The following is a 7779-nucleotide window of genomic DNA, read 5'->3' as shown; positions in this document are numbered from 1 at the left end:
GTGTATGAGTGTGTATGAGTGTGTATGAGTGTGTATGAGTGTGTGTGTGAGAAAGAGAGCTAGATAACGTCCGGTTGCAGTGTGACTAATTTCATATCATGTAAGACCTAGCAGTTCTGCAGTGTCTGAGTCACCATGCAGTGACAAACAGAGAGAGGGGGGGGGGGGCAGATGAACAGGGAATGGACATAATCAGAGAAATACAGCGACCGTGGTCATACGTTATCATATTATATCAATCTGACTCATTTTGACATTCATCTTGACCCTTTTCTGATTCTGTCCCCCACTCAATACATTATGCTCTGACATCTTCTTTATCAAGCAAACTCTGTGCTGATTTCTATAGTTCTGTCTTGGTGCCGAGACGATATATTGTGGAGTTTTCTTGCACATGTCTTTGTCTATTAGAGAATCAGACTGCACTTATTTCTCTCTTCAGTAAATGTCAAGGCACTGTGTCTCATGTGCCTCCCCTTGTATGTGTTAATTTTCTATGGTTTGTTCCCTCTCACTCATCACAAGGTGTCTGCGCTCACACCTTCCACTCTTAAAGGGACAGTACGCCCCAGCAGTGAACACCATGCTCATTAAAGCAGGACAGAGAAATAGGAAAGCGAACGAGAGATGAAAGAGAATTGAAAACCGAGGAAGGAGGAAGAGACCAAACAAAATTGAATATAAATCCAGAAGAAATTAATGAACATAGATCAGGAAGCTCACTGAATCGCCCAGTGAAAATTGGAAAGCACCGAAACGCTCACATTAGAAATGCAAGAAAGATGGAATCATGAAGCTGAAAAGACAGAAGACAATTAAAATTATTTGGCAGCACATAGTGTATCTGCCAGGAGGAAAGAGCTAGCCATCCATCTGGTTATCCGAGTGGCTGTAACATTGATAGGGTTTAGATGATAGGCCAATTGGTGTGTGTGTGTAATCTTACAATGAGTGAAATGACAGGGTTGTTGAATCTCCCATTCACTGTGTTAAACTATGAATTACAGGGTCAGTGATGTGACGAATGAGCAGTGTTCAAAGGAGGACCACCTGCACTTACAGAGACATACACACATTGGAAATCATCACTCAGTCAAGTTTGTGGATACAATATCATACAGTATAATATAACCATTCAGTCCCTAAGTACAACATTGTGCTCCATCTTAACACTGAACAAGATGGGAGACTGTGATACTGTCACTCCTGTGTTGTCCTCTTCCTTCTCTGAGATCCGTCCATCTGATGTGTCACCTCACTGTGACTTATGAAATCCGATAGAGAGGTGTGGTGACAACATGAAATCAATAAAGCATAGAGGGAGAAAGTGGAGGAAGGGACTAGGGTAGGCGGAGGGGACCAGGGACAGGGAGGAGGGCAATGTTTGTGAGTGTGGGTGGTTGTGTTGGTTGGTTGATAAGTGAAAACATTTGTTTGAAAGGAAGAAAAGATCATTGTAAAACTGGTTGACTTAAAATGCTGGTGATGTGTAACACAAGTCACAGACAGTCTTGTTTTGTGTTTGTCATTGTAAAATACGGCAGTTTTGTAAAATGTCTGTAACATTGTGATGCTTCCTTCATTTCATAACAAATATCCTTAAAGTATCTGAGGTTATTGAAGACCTTTTGTGGATAGAGTGAGTTACGGTGGGGGCAGATGTTTGTGATTGAATACAATATGCAAGCTTTCCCCATGTATTGTTATTAGAAAGCCTCCTAAAGCCTCCTTCAGCCACTCCTCTCACTTTTTAATGAGATTTGCAGTGTGCCTGCCTGTGTTACCCCACTGCGCTGCCATCGGTGACAGCCAAGAGGACAAAGGGAGGCCTAATGCTTGGGGTTCAGGAGAGCCCCCCCTACCCTTGCGACCCTCCACCCCTCCCTACCTCCCATCTGGTGAAGAGCTACTGAGAGGCTGAGAGGCATGCAGGGCTGAATGAGAAACTCTTGGCAGTAGACCCCCCCATACACACGTGCCTAAGCTCCATTAATTGAAACCCCCCTTCCTGTGTCTCACTCTTTCTACTCCGTCTACTTCTCCTATCATTCTCCATCCCCTACACACATCTGTTTTTTCCCTTCCATTCCTCAGTTGGCATTTTTTGGCAGGTTTGTGACCGTGGAGCTGTCCAGTGCTGAAACAGATCATTATGCTATCTCCATCACTCAGAGACTTTGGTGCTTTTCTGACATGCATTAGTTGTACGTGGAGGTTTTTGGCTTCTATCCCATCGTCTGTAACATGCTACCAAATGCTACCACATGGTCATTCCCTTGACATGACTAATGCAATAATGCAATTTCCCTTTTATAGATGTTCAATGCTTTTCAGATGTTATCGTAGAAAACCCATGTGATGCATCCTCTCCTTTTTATTTAGTGGTACATTTTTATGTGATTCTATTTATAGGTCAGGATCATCTCTCACACGGAAAAACATCCCCAAACCCATATTCCCAAAACCGCTGTGTCTCATTCTGAAAAATGAATGCTTCTAATGCCGAACCAATGTCCTTGATTCCTCTTATGAGAATATAGTACGAAATATTCATATTCATTCTCACTTTTACCTTTCCTCTTGAAAAACGTTTCCCTTATATGTTCTCTTCTATCCTGTAAACATCTCCTTTGATGCTACTCTAGATGCAGGCTGCACTACAAACACTGGCATATCCTTTGAAGATTGCATTCACTGACATTCTGAAAACAGTACGAGAGACAGTATTGTGTGCAACAATATTGCTAATGGAAAACTACGTACAGAGGTCAGTTCTTTGAGCAGAGAGAGGAGAGCACCTGTCCATTTGTCTGTGTGTGTGTGTGCGTGTGCGTGTGTGTGTGTGTGTTTGTTTATATGCTTGTGCTTGTGTAGGCAGGTCTTGTAGAGTGTGATCTGAGAGGAAGCCAGATGAAGTGGAAAACTACGTACAGAGGTCAGTTCTTCAAGCAGAGAGAGGAGAGTACCTGTCCATTTGTCTGCGTGTGTGTGTGTGTGTGTGTGTGTGTGTGTGTGTGTGTGTGTGTGTGTGTGTGTGTGTGTGTGTGTGTGTGTGTGTGTGTGTGTGTGTGTTTATATGCTTGTGCTTGTGTAGGCAGGTCTTGTAGAGTGTGATCTGAGAGGAAGCCAGATGAAGTGGAGTGTGTGTGTCTTCAGCCCTCTAACCATTATCGTGCCACACCCCAGAGATTTTCCAGCGGCTTCATACCTGTGATGCACATCTCATATCTCACACAGACGAGGGGGGGACAACACCTACCAGCTGGGGTGATGCAATTCAGCAGCACGTGCCAATCCCCTCCACTCTCTATCACATTGCCAGAGCCAGAGGCGGGCTCTCACCCAGCCAATCAAGGCCTCTCCCCTGCCAAATACACATCCTGCCTTAGTATGATCATTCATGTAACAATGTGAAACGTCCCGTGGCTTTTCATAACTGAAGATGGCTGGGGAGAGGAGATGCGATATGAGAGTGGAATCATATTTTTCATCCAGGGATGCCAGAGGTAACGGGGACATTACACTAATAAGATTCTACATTCTATTGTTCCAGTCTGGAATCCAAACAACAGAGTTCATTCAATAAAAAATCAGTCGGTAGCTTCGTTTGTTATTGCACAAATGTAATGAAACCTCCAAATTATAGATGAGATCTGTAGCAGTGGTTTATTAGAGAGGGGGTTGGGCTGTGTGGGTTGTACTGTTCATTGTGCTTTACAAACGACAGTTCATTCATTCATTCAGTGTTTATGCACAGAGATGCTGAAATGCACGATAGGTGTGCTTCACATTATCGTCTCTGGGGGTGTTGTGTCCTCGGACAATGATTTCAGTAGCTCCTCCGTGTATCATGGAGGCTGTATGTGGAGAACAGGATGTTATTTATATAGCCCAGAGGGTCTCATGGGCCCCAGTGCGTGCCCCAGTCATCAAAGAGTGATTTTGGCTTCCCAAAGCCTCCCCTCATGTTCCCCCGGGGCCCCTATATCACCTGTCCCCCAGCCACAGATGAGCAGTCATCTTTAAACCACTGAGCATAAGGACAAACACTCTCTTATGTAGCTACACCCTCTGATATGCACTAACACCACACATATATGTAAATTCACACACCACGTACACACACACACACACACTCACTCGCACAGACACTTCCATTTTGCTCTCTTGCCTTAATAATCATATAGGACAGAGTAGGGACAGACAGTTTAGTTATAATAGATGGGTTGATGGTCACACAGAGGGTTATGGGTCAGTTCCCCTGTTTGCTATGAGATGAGAACCGTGACCATTCTGGCTGGTTGGCTGGGAGAAAACATAATTTAAGGGGCTGGCTGGTGACACGTGTATCGAGCCTGTCAAATTAACGAAAGCAATGGGCTGAGCCAGGACATGGCTCATGGTGTAATTGCAGGGTGTCTGTGTCTACACGCTCCCTCCCCCTTGATTGTTTATCCTCTGCTGATCCAGAAGGTGCCATCAATCAGCAAAGGAGCTCCGCCCCCATGGCTTCTGCAAACATCCTGCTGTTTAGCAGAGAAACCAGGAAATACGCCTCACAGAGGCACCAAAAAACAGACGTCACAAGTGTAGAAAAAACTCTCTAGTCCTGTCCCTGTGTACTGGTACCTTTCATCGGGTGTTAAATGCTATTGAGCTGCAGCTGAAGATATATTTGATTTAAAGGGGGCAGTTTGGTTTTCTCCAGGGCACCAGTCAACACTTGACAATACTACGGATTGACAGTAGGCCAATTTTGTTAATGTATTATTTTATTTTTTATTATTACCTTTTTCTCCCCAATTTTGATCTTGTCTCATCGCTGCAACTCCCCAACCGGCTCTGGATGTGAACGTCGAGTCATCCGTCCTCCGAAACATGACCCGCCAAACCGCGCTTCTTAACACCTGCCCATTTAACCCGGAAGCCAGCCGCACCAATGTGTCGGAGCAAACACCATTCAACTGATGACTAAGGTCAGCCTGCAGGCGTCCGGCCCGCCACAAGGAGTCACAAGAGTGCAATGAGCCAAGTAAAGCCCCCCAGGCCAAACCCTCCCCTAACCCGGACAAACCTGGGACAATTGAGCACCGCCCTATGGGACTCCCGATCACGGCCGGTTGTGATACAGCCCGGGATTGAACCCGGGTTTGTGATGCAGGGCCTTAGACCGCTGCTCCACTCAGGAGGCCCAGGCCTATTCTATTTGGAATTAGTTGATCTAATAAATGGAAACAAAGCCAGGACAATAGCGGAATGCTAACACATAGCTTTACCTTTGTAGGGTTTAGGGGAAGGGACATGTAATGAATTAATCACAGTTAATGAAGTTGAATTGGGAGTTACTCATCTCTTCAGTTGTAAATTAGTTGGCAAGTAGAAGGTAGCTAAGTCAATTGGCATGACAGGGTGACAGGATTCTCTGTTAATGCACAGACACATGCTGAGACACAGGGAAGTCTAACAGAGACTGCAATCTTTCAGTTTCTGTCAAAATGTATTTGAATTGAAGGTCATCTTTTTACTGACTGTTGGTATCAATTAGCAGTGAATGCAAGAAGAGAAGCCCTTAACAATTCATCTGTGCTTTCTAAGCAACCACTCTTAGCAATCATGCTGGTCTTCACATCAACCATTTAACAATCACTCAATCTATCGATTTAACAATCTGTAAAAAACATATAAACTCTGTGTACCAGTTTAGTGCTGAATGTCGCGAATATGAGGAAATATTTCCTGGACCTGTTTCATAAAGATTGTTGTGGGTCTCCCACCATGAGGGGGGCTTTAGTCCCAAGGGTCACTCTGAATCGAGCAGTTCTTCCAAATAGCCCTATAAGTGCTGCTCCTCCCTCCCATCTCCATTAAGAGGTTAGAACAGTCAATAGGTTCGGCTGAGCACGAGGGACTGGTCCATTGATTTCACTACAAGTCAAAGAAGGAGAATAGAGAGGGAGGAAGGGTCCTTTAGTGGAGAGGGGTCACCATATCCTGTAAGCTTAGTGCAAGACGGACTCTGGTCGTGCGCAGACATCATGCAAGGTATACCATAAAGCAAATTCTCAAGGAGAAAGGGTGCTCTGGAGCAAGCATGTAACTCTGAAGGACCATTGTACCAATGTTAGCGGTCAGACACATGTGCCACTTTTTTCCTTTGGAATCCTAAATACCGCAGTTGGACTTAAAGCCAGGCTTCTTCATCAGCCTATACAGACTTCACTGACTGAGCTGTACGATTGTGGATGTGTTCACACAAATACAGACACAAGTTATGTTTTGTTCATTCGTTTTTTTATAAAATGGATATATAGAGCATTTCATTTTGACATCAACAAATCTCTCCATTGACACAGCAAAATAAGCCATAGAATCGCACTGTAACTTCACTCAGAGGCACAAAACAGGAAGAAGGTACCGTTACTTCATGTTATACATCTGCCATTTCTGTAAATGTTAGATCACCTTTACAGACAATCTTCACGTCATTGAATATTGCAACAATGAAAGGGGTTTAGGTGGTTAGAGACAGATGGTTAAGGGGGCAATAGGGGTCCAGCCACTGGCAGAACACACATCAATCAAACCAACAGGGTTTAGAGAGAGAGAGAGAGAAAAGAAACTGAACAATAGCACACCCTCCAAAACGACCACTGGAAACTGTACAGAACAACGGATGCGCAGACACCAACAGGAGTGAAACCATAGAGATATGGAGAAGGACTGGAAACTGTACAGAACAACGGATGCGCAGACACCAACAGGAGTGGAACCATAGAGATATGGAGATAGACATCATCCATGACACAGGAATGGCCCAGGATATCATTCTCTTCTGGTGAGCAGTCCCCTCACAAACTCCCTGCATTATCAGCATGTCAAAGAGCTGTGTGGAGGACTCTAACTACATAGGTTTTATTGTTACAAGTACTTGTGTTTGTTCTTTTCTATATTTGATATCACAAAAAACACAGCTTGAAACGTAAAAGAAACGCTCTAGTTACATATGCTAGTGTTTTACATTTTTCAATGGTTGACAACAACTGTTACCATGGATTTATTGCTTTGTACACTGAGTATGGTTAGCGCCACCTGGAGAGGCCTACAGAGGCCATGCAATGTCCAGCAATTCCCTTAGTATATAGCCCTCCTGTTCAAACCCAGCTTGACACGTTACCTTTGGTTAATTGTGCAAAGAAATTGACACATTAGTAACAGTTTGAGAGACAAAATACATTTTGTGAAAGAAATAAAAAGTTAAAACATTTAGTCTACGGCTTTGTTCCATGCATAAATACATTTCCATAAATACATTGTGAAGTGCTGACTTTAGGTCTCCACAGACAGACAGTGAAAAGCAGGTTTAGGTCCCTGACACGCTACTGAAACCAATGGTGTATTTAAACCCTGGATTGCTGATGCTATGTATTGGCCAATGAGAGGCTTTTGAAGCCATCGGTCAGCCATATTGGCACTCTCCAGTAGGAGCAGTCCTCCATTGGAATGAATGGAATTCTACAGTATTTTAATGAAATGTTTATAGGCCAAAATGTAATGTATTTAAGTATGTTTTGTTGTTGTATTGGGGACAGTAACGTTAGAACTTTCAAAACATTATACTTTTAAGGAAAATGTTTTAATATATATATTTTCTTTTTAAATGTTTAGCTCACATAATATAGTTTACAATTACTCATTAAATGTTCTGTAATAGAATAAACATGGCAAAAACAAATGTAGACAATAATAAATGAATTTCTATAGCTTCCAAAATATTTATTT

The sequence above is a fragment of the Oncorhynchus clarkii genome, chromosome 26 (genome assembly GCF_045791955.1).
Source record: "Oncorhynchus clarkii lewisi isolate Uvic-CL-2024 chromosome 26, UVic_Ocla_1.0, whole genome shotgun sequence".
In the NCBI taxonomy this organism is placed as follows: domain Eukaryota; kingdom Metazoa; phylum Chordata; class Actinopteri; order Salmoniformes; family Salmonidae; genus Oncorhynchus; species Oncorhynchus clarkii.
The sequence above is the reverse complement of the archived record's forward strand: the minus strand, read 5'-3'. Positions refer to the sequence as shown.